A 20,330-nucleotide genomic window follows, 5' to 3' on the forward strand; every position below is an offset into this window, starting at 1 on the left:
GTGGCAGTTAAGTCACTTTTGTTTCATTTTGTTATAATTCTGTCACTTTACGAAGAATATCAAGCTTTATCTCTTACTGGCTGTCTGCAAAATGAAGCCAAATAAAACTCCTTAATGAGGTCTCAGTGCAGATATCTTCCCACCATCCACGTTTTTGGCCCCTTTGACCTCACATGCCCATAGAAAATGACCCTTCCCACACCTCAGGGCTGTGCTCTGCTAACACCGAGTTTTACATTGCATTCTTATTCCCTGGGACATGACTTAGAGCTGAACCAAGACAAGGGCAAAAGGTCTGAAAAAATCCAGTTACAGCTTCTTTATAAGCAATGATTCCATTTAAGAACTAGAAAGTCCTGTTCAAGGGAGAATAAAAGATCCCCTCCATAGGAACACATACATTTAGAAAGGGGACACGGTTTTCCTGACTCATGGGAGGATTTACTATCTCTGTTGTCTTTTATCACACCACTCTAAAGCTCATCTGTTGCTAATGGTTTCAAATTAAATTTTTGGGGTACAAATATGCAGAAAATGAGCCCGAGTGCCAAAGCAGGGGTGTGACTGTGTGAGCTCAAGGCTCTCCAGCTCTGAGCCTACGTGACCACGGGGTCTCTGTGCCTCAGGGAAGGTTGTGAGTCATCCAGCTGCTGCTGGAGTAAGTTAATAAAAGAGAGAGGGCAAACATCCTGTTTTGTTCTTAATTCCTATCATTGACTAAGATGCAGCCTAATTAACCAACCCTCTCTCCCTGTAGGACGGTCCATCACCACTTCCATATGTGAAACACGCAGAATGGCCTGAGCTGGGAGGGACCCCCAGGGATCCTCCAGTGCAGCCCCTGGCCCTGCCCAGACGCCCCAAAATCCCACCCTGGGCATCCCTGGGAGCACTGTCCAAAGGCTCCTGGAGCTCTGGCAGCCTCGGGGCCGTGCCCATTCCCTGGGATCCTGTCCCTGGTCACAAGAGAGCAGAAATCAGTGCCTGCCCCTCTGCTTCCCCAGTGCCATTAAATTCTGTTCTTCATACCAAAAAGACAATGACTTTATACAATGCCACCACAGTAACTGACCCTACTGTCAGTGGTCGAGACAGAAATGGCACAGGTGTGGTGGGGCAGAGTCTGAGATACCCCTCAGCTCCCCAGCTGCTGTCTCCCTCCCTCAGCCATATGTGGTATCGAGACCGTGTGTGGAGCAGAGCTAATTCTTGCTGAATCATTCCAAGGCCTTTTTCCTGCTTCTCAATTATCCTCCACCCAGCTGCTGTGCTGCCACAAGCATTAGCACAGAGCATTTCTCAACCAAAACATGGAGCAGGCAGATCCTCATCTGTGAAGTGCCATCAGGCTCTCCCCTGGTGACATCCTCTGCTCTGAGTCTGTCAGGGACACCTGTGAGAAAACAGCTTCAGGCATCCCCCTGCACCCCCCTGACAGATTTCATGGAACCACAGAATGGTCTGGGTTGGAAGGGACCTGAAAGCTCATCCAGTGCCACCCCTGCCCCAGGCAGGGACACCTTCCACTAGCCCAGGCTGCTCCAGCCCCGTCCAGCCTGGCCTGGGGCACTTCCAGGGACGAGGAGTCCACAGTTTCTCTGCAAGCATTTACAAAACTTATCTCAAACTCTCCCCTCAGCAGCCTGGGTGCAGGTGGAAGCCCCTGGAAAGGTGCTGCACTCAAGGAGAACATCTCAGCTGCCACTGCAGAATGTCAAATGCTTTATCTGCTGCCCTCACCCTTCTCCCACTGCTGGGGCTGGGAACTGGGACTGGGCACCTGCCAGCCCCATCCTGCCAGTGACACGAGGGAGAAGGGGGAAAGAAGGACAAAAAGCCTCACAGCAACCAAAGTAAGAGAGAAGAGGAGATTCTTGTGCTTGACAGCTAATGAATAATCATCCCAAATTGCCTGCTTCACCCTAATCCCCTGCTCAGTCACTGGGTCCCTGTTGATACCCCGGACTGGGTGACTCCTCTCTCGGAGCCTGCCAGGGAATTTTGCCATATGGCAACAAGGAGATTTGATTAGTTGACTGTTTCCTATTTGTTTTAATTAGTACTTTATTAGCCATATGTTAAATCGCACATTTCAACCACTCAGCAGTGCTGTTGGAAGTCAGAACGGATCTAGATGGGGTTTCTGTTGTCTCCTGAGCCATGTGGGGATTTGCTTTAGGTGTGAAGTCACCTGGTGGCAGGGCAGGACTCTCCTTCCTCTCCCCCTACCTCATAGCATCTGATTTCATCTCTCCTGGTTGTGTTTAATCTCAGCTGCCACCTCTCCCAGCACCAGGCAGAGGAGCAGGTCAGGCCTCTGCCTCCCAGAGCCACTTGTCACAGCAGCGGATGCCGATGGCATTCTCAGGCTCTGCTGACAGAGGAACAGGGACCTCCCGGGAGAAGCTCCCTCCCCGACAAGTGATTTGGTGCTGCTCTGTCTGAGTGGCAGATTACCAGGAGCTTGAAATCTCTGTGCTAATCACACTGCAGGGTTTGCACCTCTTTGTTCCTGCATTCCCATCAATCAGCCATATTAAAAGTTAATGGAAATAGATAAAGAAGGTCATAAACAGCAACAGCAGAGATTCATTTTAAACCTCACTACAATATCCACAAGGACCTGAGAGCAATTCTCCCCCAGCACGGGCTTTTACTGCAGATTCTGGCACCAAGGGCTGCTGCTGCTGCTGTGTGTTCCACCAGCACACAGCTCCTCCTAAGAACAGCCAAACAGCTCTTAAACAAATCCCAAACACCATCCCACTTCTTGACAGGAAGCCACTGGAAAGGTACTTGCAGCAGGTGACTAAAAACACCATCAGGAAGTACTGGGCAACTCGGGGAGCATCCCACAGCCTTTCACCACCATCACACCCGATGTCAAAGTAATTGCACAGAAACATCTTTCCATTAGGATTTCTTGATTCTCATGCAGTTTAGAAATGCAGATTCCTGGGTGTTGGGGTTGATTTTGTATCCCTTTCTTTTCCATCAGCTCAGGGCCTAAAGTGCAGTAACTTCACTCTCTCTAATGCTGTGTTTAATCAACACATTACTCCCATCCCCTCTCATGCACTTGCTCCCCGTGTGAGCTCACATCAATTTTTAGATGCTAATGACTGACACATTTTTAAAATACATTTCAGTGCACGTTTACAATGGCTCCAGGTACAGATCTGCACATGCAGATGGAAACAGCCCCGGCCCTTTGTCACCCACCCTGCGGAGGCCAAGCCGTGGGTGGAGTGAACCCATCCTGAGATGGGAGCAGGGGAAGCTCCACCACCCCCTGCAGCAGCTCCTGGGGCACTGGGGCTGCCTCCTCCTCCTCCCAGAAAGTCTCAGAGTCATAGAATGGAACCACAGAAAGGTTGGGAAAGCCATCCAAGCTCATCCAGCCTAGCCTCTGACCAAGTCCCACCATGCCCACGAAACCACAGGACAAAGAGCCCACGTCACCAGCTCCAGCCCAGCAGAACACACAGGAGCCTTCCAAGAGGCCAGGGCTGAGCACGAAGCCCTGACTTTACTAAATAACCCTGAGCAGAGCAGCAATGCTTCTTTCCTTGGCTCAGTAACAGCTTCTTGAGCAACCCTGTCCCACTGCTCTCGAAGCAATCAGTGCATCAGCAGATTGAAATTCTCAGTGTTTAGAGAAGCAGGCTCCCCCAAACCCCACTCTGCTGGTGGTCTCTCCCCACGAAATGAATCCCACCCATCCCACACATCTGCTTTGCAGTGCAATCAGTGACACTCCTCCTGCAGCTCGAGATGCTCAGTTGTGTACAGAGGCAGAGAGAGAAAACTCCCTCCAAGAAGGGATGAGGAGCTTCATGTTTACTCAGCCTGGTGTATGAGAGATGATAATGTCACTGGTCGTTAGTAAACACTGACAAATGTGACAAAATGTGAAGCTAATCCTTGGAGCCTGCTGGAACCAAATATTCTGTCTGATTTGGTAACAAGTACAGATAGAAACATGCTCCCTGGCCTCCGTGTAGTCATATTAAATATTTAAAGTTACTTACTGAATACACACAGGGTCTGAACTTCCAGCTGATCATTGGAACAAGCAGGTTCTGGGGAAGAATATGGGAAGGCAGCCATGCCAGCAGCTCCAGCTGGGTGTGAACGACTGGAAGTCACCCTTCAGCTGGAAAGTGAGACAAATGAGACTGCATTAGGGCATCAGATAAGAAAAGATGTTCCCTTTATTAAAAAATAGCAGTACATTCTTTACATTTAGCATAAAATCTGCTGTAATTACCTAGCAGTTGGAAAGCAATTTGCAACAGGCTTTATTGTTCAGCATCTGTACCAAATTCTCAGGGAAACATCCACCAGGGAATAAAGGAAAATGAGATGTGCCACAGTAACTACACCACTCAAACGCTTGCACAATGGAAATTTCAGGGAGGTTTAAATGAGCTCCAGTGCAATTCTACTTCTGTGTTTCTGGTTTTGTTTTGTTACTTAAAGGGCTCTGGGTTTGACTCCAGCTTCTCTCTGCCCTGTGTACACACACCCAGCAGGATGCTATAATCCATACGAAACTCGTGGGGTTATATTACAAAAGAAATATAACTATCAAAAGAAAAGCCAAGTCTGTTGAAGCCACAGAACAGGAAACATTCTGGCAGTACCACCACCAGGACTTCACTATTTATCAAGCACAAACCTCTTTGGGTTAAATCTCTACAATAAAGGGAAAAGGTAGCAACTGATGGTCTACAAATTCACCCCAGCATCCCAGAGTAACTGTTCATCCAGGGGATAAAACTGGAGCTCACACAAGGTTTTGGGGATGAAGGAAGGTACATTTTACTCCTGCTTAGGCTGGAATAAATCTGGCCTCACTTCCCCGCTAGTGAGACAGTCAGGAGAGCTGTGATGGAAATAAATCACTTCAAGTTTGTAGTAGTTTTAAAAAAAAGACAGAAAGAGTTCCAGTTCTGCATCTCCCTGAGGCAGGAGTGCACACACGGAGCCCGTCTGGAGCTCTGTCTCAGGTGTTCAAACCTGTGCCAGGCAGGGAGGGAGCACGAGCCCGATGCTCTCCAAGCAACTTCCCAGAGGACCTCCCACATCACACAGTGAGAACCAGGAATTGATCAGATGCCTGTTTATTCCTTCTTTCTTTCCTTTCTCCCCGATTAAATAACATTCCTCCTGATTTAATTTCAGACCATCAAATAAGATAGGAATGTGTCTTTGCAAGGAAATGTATATTGTGTTCTGTTCCAGCCAGAAGCTAAACAGCCTAAACAAACCCATCCCTTTTGGGTATGAGGAGTAAGCAAGAGTGCTTGGAATTCAGGAAAATTAACAAATTCCCTTTGATTTGCTCCTATCCAGAGTTTCAGAACTCTGCCTTGCTTGCTGCCCTGCATCTCCCTGCCCGCTGAGGCGGGAGCCCTGGAACCCCAGGCAGGCTTTTATTCTCTCAAATGCCCAGGATTAGACGTGCACGTCTTTAAGCTCCACAGGCTGAATTCCACTCAGCGTGATTGCGTGGATCCCAATGAGAGCAGAGCTGATCCGGGGTGTTTACAGGACCCTGCAATTTGCTTTAACGCGCTGCCTTCTGATGGGAGGCGGTCCCACGCCGAGGAAGTTGATGGCCATGTCCTCTCACGTCAGAGCAAAGCACACTCCAATAGGGAAATCAAAGCTGTATTATTAGGCAAAGTAATTCCCTCATTCAAGAGAAAAAAGGAAAAATTCAAGTGATGTTCAAAGCAATGGAATGATCTGTGAGTGGAAGGAGGCAGCATAGATGTGATGACAAGAGGGATGAGGCTCTGCGCTCTATGGGCTGGTTGGAAAGCCAGGAATAATAAAGAGCAAGGAGAATCAGACAGACATTTACAAAAAACCTAGACTTTATTCAATGAATTATTTAAAATCTATTTCTGATCTGGCACAGGAGGTCACTCGATCTCCAGAAGGGAGCAACGGGAGCCCCATCACTTCTGCCATTCAAAACTCCAGTGAACAAAGAGTCTGGAAACACAGGGCACAGAACCCTCATCCTGTGCTCCGCTGTTTGACCTCAGAAAGCTTCTCTTCTTTCCAGGATCACTGAATCCTGGAATCCCAGAATGGTCTGGGTTGGAAAGGGCCTCAGATCCCACCCCATCCTACTGTGGGCAGGGACACCTTCCACTTTCCCAGGCTGCTCCAAGCCCCGTCCAACCTGGCCTTGGACACTTCCAGGGATCCAGACTTTGTCTTTATTACAGCCTTGTCAGAGAGTTGGAAAAAGGGATGGAATACGAGCTGAAAGTGATGAACTAAATCACACGAAGGTTAACGACTTGGCCAAGGTCTCACACAGAATTCCACAGCAGCAATTTGGGAACACTGGTGTCCCAACCCAGCTCTACAGCCCTCAGATCACCCTTCCTGCTTTGCTTCAGCGAGCACAGACAGATTGATGGAAGACACATCTCCCCCACACACCCTGAGAGCTCCCACAGACCTGACAGCTCCAGCAAGGGCCCAGTTCCCAGGATCTGAGGGAGGGCAGTGCATTTGTAGAGAATGGAAAGTGTACTTTAGGAGCAGGGTTAACACCTGCAGCTCAGTTTTCCAGGTCCACTGGATGAGGAGAGATTGTCCCCCACCTTTCCTGAAGTCACAGAGGTGTTTATTCATTCTCTTTCCAGCCTCTCTTTGCCTCCCTGTCCTACAAACATCCTTGACCACGGAGCTTGTTGTCAGGGAGGGATCTAAAAACTCACACTTGGTTTGCCTTGTTCAGCACATTCCCCGCGGCTGTGCCTGCCCAGAAATAACCAGTGCCAAAGGTGATCACGAACAGCGTGAGACGTGGAACCACAGCCAGAGACTGGGCAAAGCTCAGGAGCAGAGCTGCTCCCACTTTCATTCAATGGCAGCAATTTCACGTCTCTGGGAAGAAGGGAAAAAGCTTCAAGCACGAGATTATTACATTTTGTACATTACACCCTGATAGAAGCTAAAAATAGACTCTGACTGTTGCTAAGTGCGTTTCAAATGGCTTTCCTTAGAGGTAAAAATGGGATTTATTTGAAAAAGCAGAAGGTGGGATTTATAACATCACATCTTGGGAAAGAGCTGAACAGAAAATCCCCAGCTGTGGGAATGGAAGGAGCAGGGACTTTGCCATTCCTTTTCTCCCTGGGAGAGAAGGCAGGAGGGGCTCACTGACAGAATGTTCAGGGCTCCCAGAGCACCCCATGGAGAACACACCTGGACACTCCTGCACTTCTCAGCCCCTCCCTTGAAACAAAACCTCAGGGTTCCTCCTGGTCCTGCCACACCATGGGACAAAGTAGAAATACCTCCACTGGCTCCAGGAGTTTCACTTAGGAAAGGGGAAGGGAAGCACGGAGCCCCACATGAGCCAGTTTCCCTTTTCCTCCACCTGCCTGGAGCATCTGGGGCTCTGGGACAGGAAAACTTTCAACTTTAGGCAATGATAGGGTTGGAGCTCAGGTGAGCCTGACCCCGGTGCTCCCTGCCAGGTAACCCTCAGCACTCCGAGGGTGGGAACAGCTCTTCAGCTTCCACACAGACCAGCTCCAGCCCATAATTCCTTCCTGGTTGTCCCCTCGGTGTCACAGGCTCCATGCAGAAGGGCACCAGTAAAGCAAAGCCCGGTTGGTCACCGCAGCTGGGACAGCCTGGGCAGGTGAAGCCTCCTTGCCTTTCTCCAGGGTCTGAAATATTGAGCCGTTTCAGAACACTGCCATTCTCATTAGAGCACCGTGGTTATCATTTTCTAATTAAGAAAATGAACTGTTATTATAAAGATTAAGAGTTGTAATTGAAAGACATCTGATGTCAGAACAATTTTTGAGACACACTCCAGGTATTAAGAGAGCCATTTCCTGCAGTAGGACTGAGCACTTGCTAACAAACCTACTTGGAGGAAAATAGCCTCGAGATAATTGGAATTACAGCCATGCAAATAGCACGAACACACTGTTGCAAAGGTTTGGATGATGCTAAAGCTTGTGCAGAAACAGCCACAGGCAGACAGGGAGAGATGAGGTGGGGAACGACAATAACCAGAAGCTCGAGCATCCCAAGCACACTTTGGAGCATCAGATTTCTCTGAGGCCTCACAGCTCCCAGAAATGAGAATTACTATCCAAGGGGGATTAAAATGAGGAGAAAACTAAAATAATGGTTCAAAGGAAACAAGTGTTAAATTAACAGTTACTTATGCATTGATGTGGGAACACGTGCACTGAAGGAAAAAGGAAAAGATTAGCAACCTCATTTATTTTCCCAAATAACTTTTCCATTACAAACTCACTGTGTCCTTATCAAGACAATTTGGAAAAACAAAAAAAAAAAGCTCATTATCATGGCTGAGAAAGAAAGGCTATTTTTAATCAATTCTGTCAAGAGAAATACACGTTTTTTGCACATGTTGTCAGCCCCCAGCTCTGGGTGTCTGCTGGAGTGGACAGCAGACGAGAGATCAGTGCCCCAGAGGAACTCTGGACACCAGGGGGTTGCTCTGTGCCACCTTTCCAACAGTGCCAGTGCTGATATTCAGAGTGGCACCCGTGGCTAACAGGAGGATGTTTTATATTTTACAGGAATTTCATAGGACGCCAGTGTGCATGGGAAAGAACAGCTTGAAATAATCTTGGGAGGGAGCTGGGTACACAAACAGCACCTGCCTGAGACCAGCTGCTCTTTAGTTGTGTCAGTTGTGACAATTTGAGATAGTCTTGGAGAGTGCTTGGGGGGCTTTTTCTGTTCAGGAACTTGCCTTGTGCCAGAGTCAGAGCAGAACATTCCCTTCTCAGGTCCCCACACCTCCCGCTGGATCCAAAATACAATGGGAAAAGATAGAGGAAAATCTATTGCAACAGAATGAATTTGCCTCTAAACCTTCCATTATCAGATCAGATTTATGAAAGAAAAGCAGGCAATTAAACTCAACTGAATGTTTCACAAACAAAATCACCCAGGTTCAGAATTTCCTTTAAAATGACAAAACCCAGGAAATTACAAACTTGAGAGTGACAATTTATCCCAAGCACCTCTGCACAAAGGCCTCGCAGCATTATTAATGACCCAGTTTGTCAGCAACTTCCTTAACTTTAACACACTTTTCCTCTTTTGCTGTAGAATTTGGGACGTTTTTTATCAAGCAGCAGATAAATCTCAATCACGAGGAAGGTCAGAACGTTTAGAGGGAAAGCAGTGATGTTTCTGTGACGTGCTGGGTAATAACCTGTGACAGGTCCTTCTCCACTGGGCTCCAAAGGCACCAGGAAAACCTCATTACAGCAGAGCCCAGGTAGCCTGAGAAACATCTACTGTTATTTATTATTTATTTAAAATGAAAAGCACTGTTACTTTTCATTCCTGACAGAATTCTCCATTTCCTGTGCAAGTCAGCAAATGATAAAATAGCAGAATATTCACCAGTGTCAAACAGAGGATTTCAGCAATAAGCTTCAGCGCAATGTGAAATATTGTAACAATTATTCCTTGTGATCAGGATGTTAATCTTCCTTTTTCAAATCAAATCTGAGGTTATCCAGTATGATCTTGCTAGATCTTCTCAAAAATTTCCTGTTTTGTGAGTCCCTGTATTCACTGTGATCCCAAAACCAGTGACATCATTTAGCTCAGAGCCTCCCATTTCCACTCTGTGCAGCTTTTTGACTGAATGAAATCTAAATTTGTGGGTGTCTAAAGATGCCTAAGCAATATACATACAGATATAGATATGTATTTGTGTCTATATGAATATATACAAGGTTACATCTAGACTCATACAACGGTTTGGGTTGGAAGGGCCCTTAAAGCTCATCTCATCCCACCCCCTGCCACAGCAGAGACACCTTCTAAATAGACAATAAATGCAAACTTCATTTTAAAATGTCGCGGAACCCATCCCCAGTTCTAGTTCCTTATACTGCAGATACTTGGGAGACAGTGACAAGACTCCTGAGTAAGCCCAGAGCAGTGAGAAAAATAAAAATGTTTAAAACATGTCCAGAAATAAATACAGATGAAGAGTATTTTTACTGCTAACACCTTATGCATCTGGATTTAAGAGTCTGGATAATGTGATGAATTATTAACATGCTAATGTAAATGTAATCAAATCTCCTGACTCGAGTGTACAGAGATCACCACAGGGAAATAAATAATGAAATGTTTAATCTTCTCTGCTCTCAAGTACCTGTTCTGCTGCTGGGGGTGTGGATCGGGGGGGCGGACAGGAGTCTCCTTCTGCCACAGCTCAAGGTGGGATGTGGAGAAATAGAGAGAAACCAACGTGCTCAGCCTTGGTTTCCCAGACTGCAAACACTCCCCAGTCCTACAGAGAGCACAGAATGTACCTGTGGTGTTCCCAGAGCCTGGAGCCACCTTGCTCCACATCCCATCCCATCCACCCCATCCCACCCCATCCCATCCCATCCATCCATCCCATCCCATCCCACCCCATCCCTCCCATCCCATCCCACCCCACCCCCATCCCATCCCATCCCATCCCATCCCATCCCATCCATCCATCCCATCCATCCCATCCCACCCCATCCCCCATCCCCATCCCACCATCCATCCCATCCCACCCCATCCCATCCCATCCCATCCCATCCCACCCCATCCCTCCCACCCATCCCACCCCATCCCATCCCATCCACCCCATCCTCCACCCCATCACCATCCCATCCCATCCCACCCCATCCCATCCCATCCCATCCCCATCCCACCCATCCTCCCCACCCCATCCCACCCATCCCACCCCCCCCCCCATCCCACCCCATCCCACCCATCCCATCCCATCCCACCCATCCCATCCCATCCACCCACCCATCACCCCATCCCATCCATCCCCATCCCCCACCCCACCCATCCTCCCCCCATCCCATCCCATCCCCATCCCATCCCATCCCATCCCACCCCACCCTCCCATCCATCCCATCCCATCCCATCCCATCCCATCCCATCCCATCCCATCCCCCCCTGCTTAACAGGACCAGCAATTTGTGTGTCCCAGTCTGTGCCTGGTATCATCTGCACCCACTTCAGGTCATCTCAACTCTTTTAAATGGCTACAAAAACCAGCAAGTATTTGGTTTCTGGAGCCTTTTATGACCTGCTTCACTCCACTTCAGAAGTCTTGGCACAGATACAGCATTAAAGAGCTCAAGAGAACTCGTTATCATCATAACCCTTTAGTCCCATAAACTGCGTGGAGCAGATCCTGATCTCGGCCGTGCCGGGAGAGGAATGTCCAGGGCCAGCCCACAGGGAAAGGATGCTGGGCCAGCAGCTCCTGTGGCACAGAGCATTTCCCGAGGTGACGTGACCCCACAGGAGCTCTTGTCAGGGCACTCTGTGCATATTGAGAGCTTCAGAGTCATCCAAGCACAGAAATCCCGCTCAGTGCAGGAAAGGCAAGAAACTACGGCAGAACTGTGGAGATGTTTTTCACTGAACTTTGAGCACTGCCAGACACTGGTGACTCTCATCTCAGAGACAATGAATGGAGGAAGGAGGGAGTTGGAGAGAGCCCAAAAGATTTCACATCTCTCAGTAAATCCCTGCGTGAAGCGGCAACATGCGACTCCTGTGTCATTCTCCGTCATGTCAGCACTTTGTGGTGCTTGCCAGGTACGGGAGGGAAGGAGCTGGGAGCTTTCACAGCCCCCCAGCCCCAGAATTATCCAGTGAGACCATTCCTGGTCAAGGAGTGGGAAGCAGAGGCTGACTCCAGCCCCTGCCCAGGGCGCCGTGTGTGTTCCTGCACCCCTCCCAGCACAGCTCTCTCAGCCATCTGATGCTGATAAGAGGCAGCATTTTCTCACCTCAGGCAGGGCTCAGGGACTGATGTGACGAATGTGTGCAAAGAGCTGTGAGGCAGCTGCATGGAGTGCTGGCATTATGATTAATTCCACAGACTCCTGTGGATTATAATGAGCATGAAACCGAACCACAGCACAGAGGACACGTGGCATTATACTGCAGCTATCTTTGTGGTGTGGGAGCCTGGCAGCACCAGCACCCACCCAGCCAGGCAGGGCTGCACTTGGCTTCTCTGGGACACCCAGCAGCTCCTTACGGCTTCCACGGGAAGGGCACACAATGGGAGGGAGCTAAAGGGCAGGAGAGAGAACACAGGAAAGTGCCTTCTGCTCTTCGGTGGAGGGAAGATGTGGATTTGCCCAAGGTCACACAAGAACTCATGAGAGCATCAAATAAAATTTGTGCAGGAGCACAGGTACCAACCTCACTCCCCAGAGCCCTCCGGGGCCGACCCTCACAAGCAGCACCAAAGCAGCGGCACCACTCTGGGAGTGTCTCACTGAAGGGAGGCTCTGGCAGAGTGATACCAGAACGGGCTGCTCAGTCACAGAGGGATCTCCAGTCCTTGGGAAACGCTTCCTTGAGGGTAATATCTTACACGAAGCTGTCAGCTTTCCTCCGACACTGAGCAAACACATTTCTTTTGCTAACACAGCACTCTTCATGCAAGAATACAATGAGTGCAGACTTTGACTTGGAAGTCTGGGTTTGTATTTTTGGGGGTTGTTTGTTTGTTTAATTGAGATAAAAATATTCAAGGCCAGGTTGAACGAGGCCCTGAACAATGTGATCTGTGAGCAGCATCCCTGCCCAGGCAGGGGATTAGGACTAGAGGAGTGTAAGGTCCCTTCCAACGCAAACCATTCTGTGATTCCGTGCTGTGTGAGACCACTTTTATGCAATCCACCTCTCTGGCTGAGAGACAGCTTTTCTACAACCACCCTGTGGTCACAGGTACTGCTGCCTCTGTGTGTGCCCTTCACAGCAAAATCAAATTGCAACGATCATGAAGATTAGAAGATTGTGAAAACACACACAGGCAGAAACACAGCGTTTTCAGCATCCCCAAGTAATCCCCCACTCCTGCCTGCTTGCAGATTCAGTGAAATGTAGCCAGGACACACATTGTCATCAGCACTGCTTCCCTCCTCGGAAGGACAGAGATTTGGTACACCTCGCAGGGGAGGTGCAGCAGAGCTTTAAATAACCACTTACGAACTTTCCTTCCAAAGAAAATTACAAGTCAGTTAATGCCAAGAAATCCCAGGCTAAGATTGATAAAATAGGACTGCCTTCTGCACTCGTGTGAAAGGAATTAAGGAGTCGTGAAAGTTTGTGGCACAGCAGCCAGGAGGAGAGAGAATTCTCACTTCTGAAACTGTTTCCAAAGCAAGAGCTGTGGCTGGGTCCTGGGATAAGGCATGGCTTGCTTAGGATCAAAGGAACTGCATCCATGTGCAATGGGAAGAGTTCAGCACAGGAACTTTAGAGCCAAAGGCTTCACCTGAAGTCCTGTGGGAAGTGAATTTTCCTGCTGGGTTACAGCAGCAGGACGTCAGGGTTCAAATCAGGTACCCACAGCCTGGTAAGACATTTCACCTCTCTTTGGCCAGTTAATTTAAAACAGGATTAATATTTCCAGCATGATTAGAATTTTATGAAGCTTAATTAATTAAAGGTCATAAAACACAATGAGACCAGCATATGACAGAGACCAGATAAATTCAGACTCTTGGTGTGGAAGTCCCGCTGTGTTTGAGGGCTGCAGTGGGGGTGGGGGCTCAGCCAGCAGCTGAGAACCCCCAGAACAATCCTTAGGGGAGAAGAGGAAACCCACAAGACCAAAGTGTGGATTCCCAGTGGGAATGAGCACAAAACAGGGAGCAGTCTGATTCCTGAGGAATCACCCAGCACCACACGTGGATGTGGCACTTGGGGACAGGGTTCAGTGGTGAACAGGGCAGTGCTGGGTTAATGGTTGGATTTTGTGGTTTCACAGGGCTTTTCCAGCCTTAATGAGCCCATGGTTCTGTGAGTGTTTGGGCACAAGGAGCTGTGCACACCCAGGCCTGAGAGTGCACACACATCATTCCCTTCAAAGGAACTCGCTGTTCTCCGGGACCTTTAATTACTAAAAAATGCAGCAAATCCCCTTAAATATGCCAAATTAGGGTGGGCAGAAGGGGCTGTTCAGGATTGAAGTAGGATAAAGAGAATAAAATGCAAATCTCCCTGCAGTTTATACTTATGACTAATACCTATCACAACAGATTCATTTAGGAACACGCCTGTGACGTTAAACTTGTCAATCCTCCCCACCTCTCCAAGCCTCTGCTCAGGGACGTGCCTATGCAGCTTTTCCAGCTCTGCCCAGCAGTGGCTCAGGAGATGCTGCATCTCTCCAGCTTTGGATCCTGCTGCTGGGAGTCAGAGAATCATGAAATCGTTTAGGTTGGAAAAGACCTCTGAGGTCACCCAGTCCAAGCATCAGCCCAGCGCCACCACCATGGTCACCCCCAACCTGTGTCCTCAAGTGCCACATCCACATGTTTTTTGAACACTTCCAGGGATGGGGACTCCACCACTGCCCAGAGCTTGACAGCCCCTTCTGTGAAGAAATTTTCCGTAATATCCAATCTAAATTTCCCCTGGGGCAACTTGAGGCACGAGGTCCTGCTCTGCTCCGTAGAGGAGCTCCCATCTCCTATTTGAAGACGCTCATTGGTTGGGAAGGGCTCCAAACCTCTTAACAGACCACTTCTGTCTCAGTGAAATTATCAGGAAGGATAAGAGTGCAATTTATAACTATAAAAACCAGCCTGCATTTGAATAAAGCCAAGCCAAATCCATGGATGTCTGGATTCACTTCCCCAGGCCAGGTAGCAGTGGTCATTTGGGCATCTGCTTTGCCACCAACCCCCTAAAAAAGCTTCAATCCTGTGAATCTCTGTAAGTACATTAAATAGAGAATGAAAACCGCATTGAGATTAGATTTCCATCTCTCGACATCTACGCACACGACAGCTGGGATTAGTAAATGAACAGACCACTGAAGGAAGGAGGAGGATTAACAATGGAAAATAAAAAAGGTCGATAATCAGTGGCAGCTCTTTGGAAAAGAGACTTAGGACAAATGGCACAGGCGGCTTCAATTTATTGACTCAGGCGAATGAGAGCTGCAGAATATGAAAATGAAAGAACAATCTTCCCTTAATCTGCGGGGGCAGCGGGGCCGGGAGCCGGGGCAGGACATCATCCCCCTAACGAGGGGAGTTCTCTGCAACAGCCTCTGACAACTCCAATCATCCCAGGGCCCGGCAGGCTTAGAATCCAATTTCAGCTCCAGCTATTATTGCAGAAGTTTTAATCTCCGTTCTTATGCAAACAATTGGAGGGAATGATGGATAGATAAATAAAGGAACAAATGAATAAAAGTCAGGCTGACGCACGGGAACGGTTTCTGGTTGGGATGAGCAGCACACGCCTGTGTGAGCCTGTGAATGGCAGCCGTGGGGAGATGGACATGACAGAGGTCACCCTCCTGCTCTGGCTGGCTTTAGATCAGCTCCAAATTTGATATTCCAGACACAGCTACACAGAGGCAATGACTGCTGTAACAGTGAGCACAAATGTAGGGGGGAAAAAACTTAAAAAGAGCTGTTCATCATTTATGTCCAGACAAAGGAGATCTGACCTAGGAAGTCAAAATTTATGAGGGAGATAAATACACCGGCAGTGGCTGGTTTGACCAGACCCAGGCAATGCAATATAAAAACACACTCACTGTACAGAATCCCAGGATCACTGGGTTGGAAAATCCCTCCAGGATCATCGAGTCCAACCTGTGACCCACCCCAGCCTTGTCACCAGCCCAGAGCACTCAGTGCCACATCCAGGTGCTCCCTGGACACCTGCATGGATGGGACTCCAAACCTCCCTGGGCAGTTCCAATGCCTGACCACCCTTTCCAGGAAGGAATTCTTCCAGAAATTCACCCAGGCACTTGCCTGGACTCCAGTACAGACCCACAAGAGAAATTTATAGATGTTTTAAATTTTTTTAATACACATTTATGAGTTTGTGGATGCTCAATTCCTGCAGCAAACGGGACCGCATGTGCTACAGAACCCAGTGCTTTGCTTTACTTCCAGTCTGAGGTTGTTGGGTGAAGCAAAAGCAGCTTGGAGACTCACTGGTCTCAGGACTTCTTGTCTGGGGAGATTTAGAGAGAGAAGGAGATCCCACCACAGCTCCTGCACTGCAGGGAGTGGCCGAGAGGAGGGAGGGAGAAGTTCACCTCACCCCAAAGTCACTGGGGGGCTAAAATCCAATGTCCGTGTTCAGTCTCCCATCTCCTAAACCTGTATTTAGGAGAGCATGACTTCTGCACAGACTAATCTGAATTCTGTTGGAAGGAGACCCATCTCCCCCCTGCCCAAATACCCACTAAAGGTCCCTTTTGGAACACTCCCTCCTAAAGTGCCACAACGTTGATAGAATAGAAATTGCTCGGTTTGCTCAACTCATGGAAGGTTCTGCCAGGCTGTCAAACTGGTACCTTTACTGACATTAAATCATTTCCCTGGACCAAAAGGAAATTAAAGATTATTTTATGCTATTAGGTTTTAGCCCATTTACAACTTTCTGCATTAATATTAAGATATACAATCTCATTTTTGTCCAGGCTGTAAAAACTACATGAATACAAGATATTTGAAAATTATCTAAGAATTGTGCCCTCTGAGCAGCTCCCTCAGAAGGTGAACTACGAGGTCTTGGCCTCCCATTTGGAGCCTACTCGAAAACACATTTGCTGCTTGTTAGCAGATTAACAGATGAGACAGAGGGGAGTTAAACATAGCCAAGGCGTGAAAACTAATTACAGGCTGCTGCATCAGGCTGGGAATAAGGAAAGCCAGTGCTAAGTGTCTGCCCTAAGAGGTGATATCCATCTCTACTGCAGGAGAAACAAGGCAAAGCTGAACCTGGTTTTATCTCAAGGAGTTGATCTGAATCTCATTCTGTACCTCCAGGTGAGAAGTGTTCACACAGACTGCACTCAGATAAACTTCACTGCCCTCAAAGTCGCCCTTTTTGGAGGCAAAAAGCACAGCCAACTCCAGCAAGAGCTGCTGGAAATACGAGCTCAAATAACAAATAACAAACCCCCACCAATTTACAACCAAGAGTGACGTTCCCCCACTCTTCAAGCCATGTGAAGCAAAAAACCACATTAATCTGAAGCCTTGAACCTTTTGAATAGTTATGAGCAAGAGGAAGGAGCACTGCCCGTGGCTGCTGTCGCCCAGGAGCAGCCTGGCAGGATTTCCTCGGGAATCAGGGAAAAAACATCTGTGGGAAACAGGTTCCAGCTGTGCTAGAGCTGCCCCTTGCTTCTCCTGTTGCATCTCCTGTTGTATTTTGCTTGTGCTGTGGCTGAGGCAACACCTGTGGCTTTGTCTGAGTGAAACCCAGATGCCGTCAGAGTCCGGGGGCTTTGTCACATCGGCAGAGGCAGCTTCTCACCACCTGTGATTGTGCTCATTGTCCATCTCTGGGATCCCTGGGCACCCAGCACTGCTCTTGCACAAATAACAGCCAGTGATGGAATATTATGGGCCCTACTACTCTTATTTTCTACATTATTTACTGATGGGGTCAAAATTTTGTTGTTGTGAACCTTGTGCATCTTGGTGCAAATCCACACCAGGAATGGGAGTGAGGCTGTATCAGACAGGAATACTCTCCAGCAATTTCCCATCTATTTTAAACCTGCATAAATAACTGCACCAACTGCAGCACAATGGAAGATCATTCCCTCTGGGGCTGTATTTCTTTCCCTGAGCCTCTCCTCTGGTTCCTCAGAGGCAAAGCTCTAATGTAGGAACTGTGCACCAAAGAAGATCAGAAATAGAAGAAAATAGATGATTTTTCTTTCTTTTGAACACCCCAACCTCAGCAGCATTTCAGTGATGAGAAAACCACTTCTGCCATGGAAATGCAGTAGTTTAGCACCAGTAATTCCACCAGTCAGACTTGTGCATTTTTGGAGTTCATGGCTGACTCTTTATGCATGCACAAGAGCTAATTGCATCCAAGAGAGCTCCGTGCCTGTTGGTCTGGAGGTGTATTGCCATATGTTTGGTGTATACTTAATTAACACAGTGCAGCTGCACTGCTTTCCATCTGTATTACAGATCAGATTCCTATTACATATCTAGGCAGGAGTCCCACAATTCATATTTATTAAAATAATTGCCCCAAGATTTAGGTGGTTGGAAATACTCAGTCAAGCAGCCCAGCATTGCTTTGCAGAAGGAAAATTATCCATCCAGGAAGCCAAAGGGAGTAGGATGAGGACTTCAGGGGCTGCCATGTGCAGGTAGAGCTCAGCCCTGCAGACAGAGGTTAAAACAGAGCCCGCTGAGCATTTCTTCCAGGGACTGGTTCTCCAACTCTGGAGCTTATTGAAGTGTGACTTGCTGGTATATTCATATTCACCATCAGATTCAGGGCTTTTTTTAGCTCCCTGCAATCTTTTTCTCTAGGCATCAGAAATTTAATTTTAAAATTCGATTTGTGTAACTCATGCCTTAGTCTGGACTATCTGTTTCTGAAGCACCTGTGTTCAAAATTCATCTGCCTGTGAAAATCATTACAGGTGTAGGAGCTGAGTAAAGGTGCAAACTGCACATATGGATTTCAGTTGAGTTTCACTGCCAGGACCTCTTTTCCTGCTGTACAAATCCAGCTTACACAAAAATACCCTAAAAATACACCGAGGTACAAGAACAGAGCAAATGCAGAACACAAAACCACAAATTAAGTGTGACCTAATGGCAATGTTTAGATCCAGGACCTAATTACAGCCTTTCAGGAGACAAATCCAAGGACCCAGAGGTGTGCTTTGGGTTTGATAAGGAGAGGACATTTAGCTTTTTATGTGAATGTTCTTGTCTTGTCCAGCCCTGCGCCGAGGAAGCAATCTGACTAATGACAGTCCAAATCTGTGCAATTATAGACAGCAACGCATGGCTGAGAAATAATCAAATTTACTTTTCTTATCCATTCATAAAGTCATCAATATAATTGTGCAGAGCTGGTTAAGACCTGCACGTGGGAAGGTGAAGATTTCCAATCACCTGGAGAGCACAAAGGGCAGGGCCCAGCAGCCGGAGCTGCTCGCACGCCACACGGCCCTGCCGAGCTGCCTGTCCCCAAACAGGGCTCTGCCCCACGGCCGGGCTCTGCTGGGAGCAGAGCAGGCATTTACAGCCCCTTCAGCTGGGCTGGGGAACAGACACCAGCTGGCAACTGCGCCTGGCAATAAGATCCAGGTGCTCCAGTGCCACTCCTGTGCCCAGCACAGATCAATGTCCTGCTCGGCTGTGCCTGCCAGGGAGGTGGGGTGGGCAGAGCCCAGGGGTGAGGGAATCCCTTTGGGCTTTGTCTGAACCAAGAACAGCAACTGGAGGGGAAACAAACCCAGGTCCCCCCTGAGCACCCGGTGTGTAGGGCCAAACGTTACCAGAGCTGCAAATCTGGGAGACTGGGGGAACTGGTGGGGAACTGGTGGGGAACTGGTGGGGAACTGGGGGTCCCTTCGAACCAGCTGCTGCCACAGCCCATCTGTGCTTATTAGCACAGACATTTCTATCTTTTCAGCTGAAGAACTTGGCTGTTTTATGTCTAGATTTGAATTATAATAGCCTTGCTGTAACTGGAGAGCAGAGATAGGGAGAGGTCTGGGAAATATGCTTAAAGAGCTCATTGCTCTTTCCTCTTAGGGATTTTTTGCCTGCTTTGAGGGGGCTGTTGTTTGAAAACAACGGTGAGCGCAGCAACAGAATTATTAAACATTAAATAGAAACTCCAGGAGAGGATGCAAGAGAAGGAACATGGCAGATTTTGCTTGAGAAGTTAAATGCAGTTCCATTGATCCATCTAGCAGCCACAGCTCAGAGGCTGCTTTGTGCATTTGAGCTTTACAAAAATCTCCAAATCCTCAGGAGCAGGCTTAAGGGACTTGATCCATGTGTCAAATCCCCAAACTGAAGCAACATCCTGATAGGCCTCAGTTATCCTAAACAGCAGGTGGTTGCTGTCACCCCAGAGGGCAAAAGCAGATTTTGAAGGAATAACTTCAAATTTTTTCTCTTGTTTTGCATTCCCTCCTCTGCTCTGTGCAATGACATCAGACAGCAGCATCAGAAGCACCACAGTTTTTGAGCACAGGAGTGATTGCTGCTCTCTGGACCAGTGGTGTGGCAAAGGATCTGCTGGGAGCACCCAAAGCAGCCCAATCCTCAGTCCTGGGCAGAGGCTCAATCCAAACCAAGCTCTGAAAGCAAGAGCCCTCTCCTTGAGATGCTCTCACACATTCCAGCAGCCAGAGTGTTTCTGGGCTCCTGTCACAGTCTCTTGGTCCTCTGAAGCAGCTGTTTGAGGGTTTGGGGGTGGATTTTTTTGGTTTTATCTTTGTTTTCACCAAAGGCCAC

General features: G+C 48.2%; 1 protein-coding gene across 6 annotated transcripts in view; it reads left to right on the forward strand.

Annotated features, from left to right (window-relative positions):
- The window catches only part of KCND3 (potassium voltage-gated channel subfamily D member 3), a 113,065-nt gene that overhangs the window by 39,752 nt on the left and 52,983 nt on the right, over positions 1 to 20,330 (forward strand). The gene's annotated exons all lie outside the window — the stretch shown is intronic.

Source organism: Corvus cornix, chromosome 26, assembly GCF_000738735.6.
Source record: "Corvus cornix cornix isolate S_Up_H32 chromosome 26, ASM73873v5, whole genome shotgun sequence".
In the NCBI taxonomy this organism is placed as follows: domain Eukaryota; kingdom Metazoa; phylum Chordata; class Aves; order Passeriformes; family Corvidae; genus Corvus; species Corvus cornix.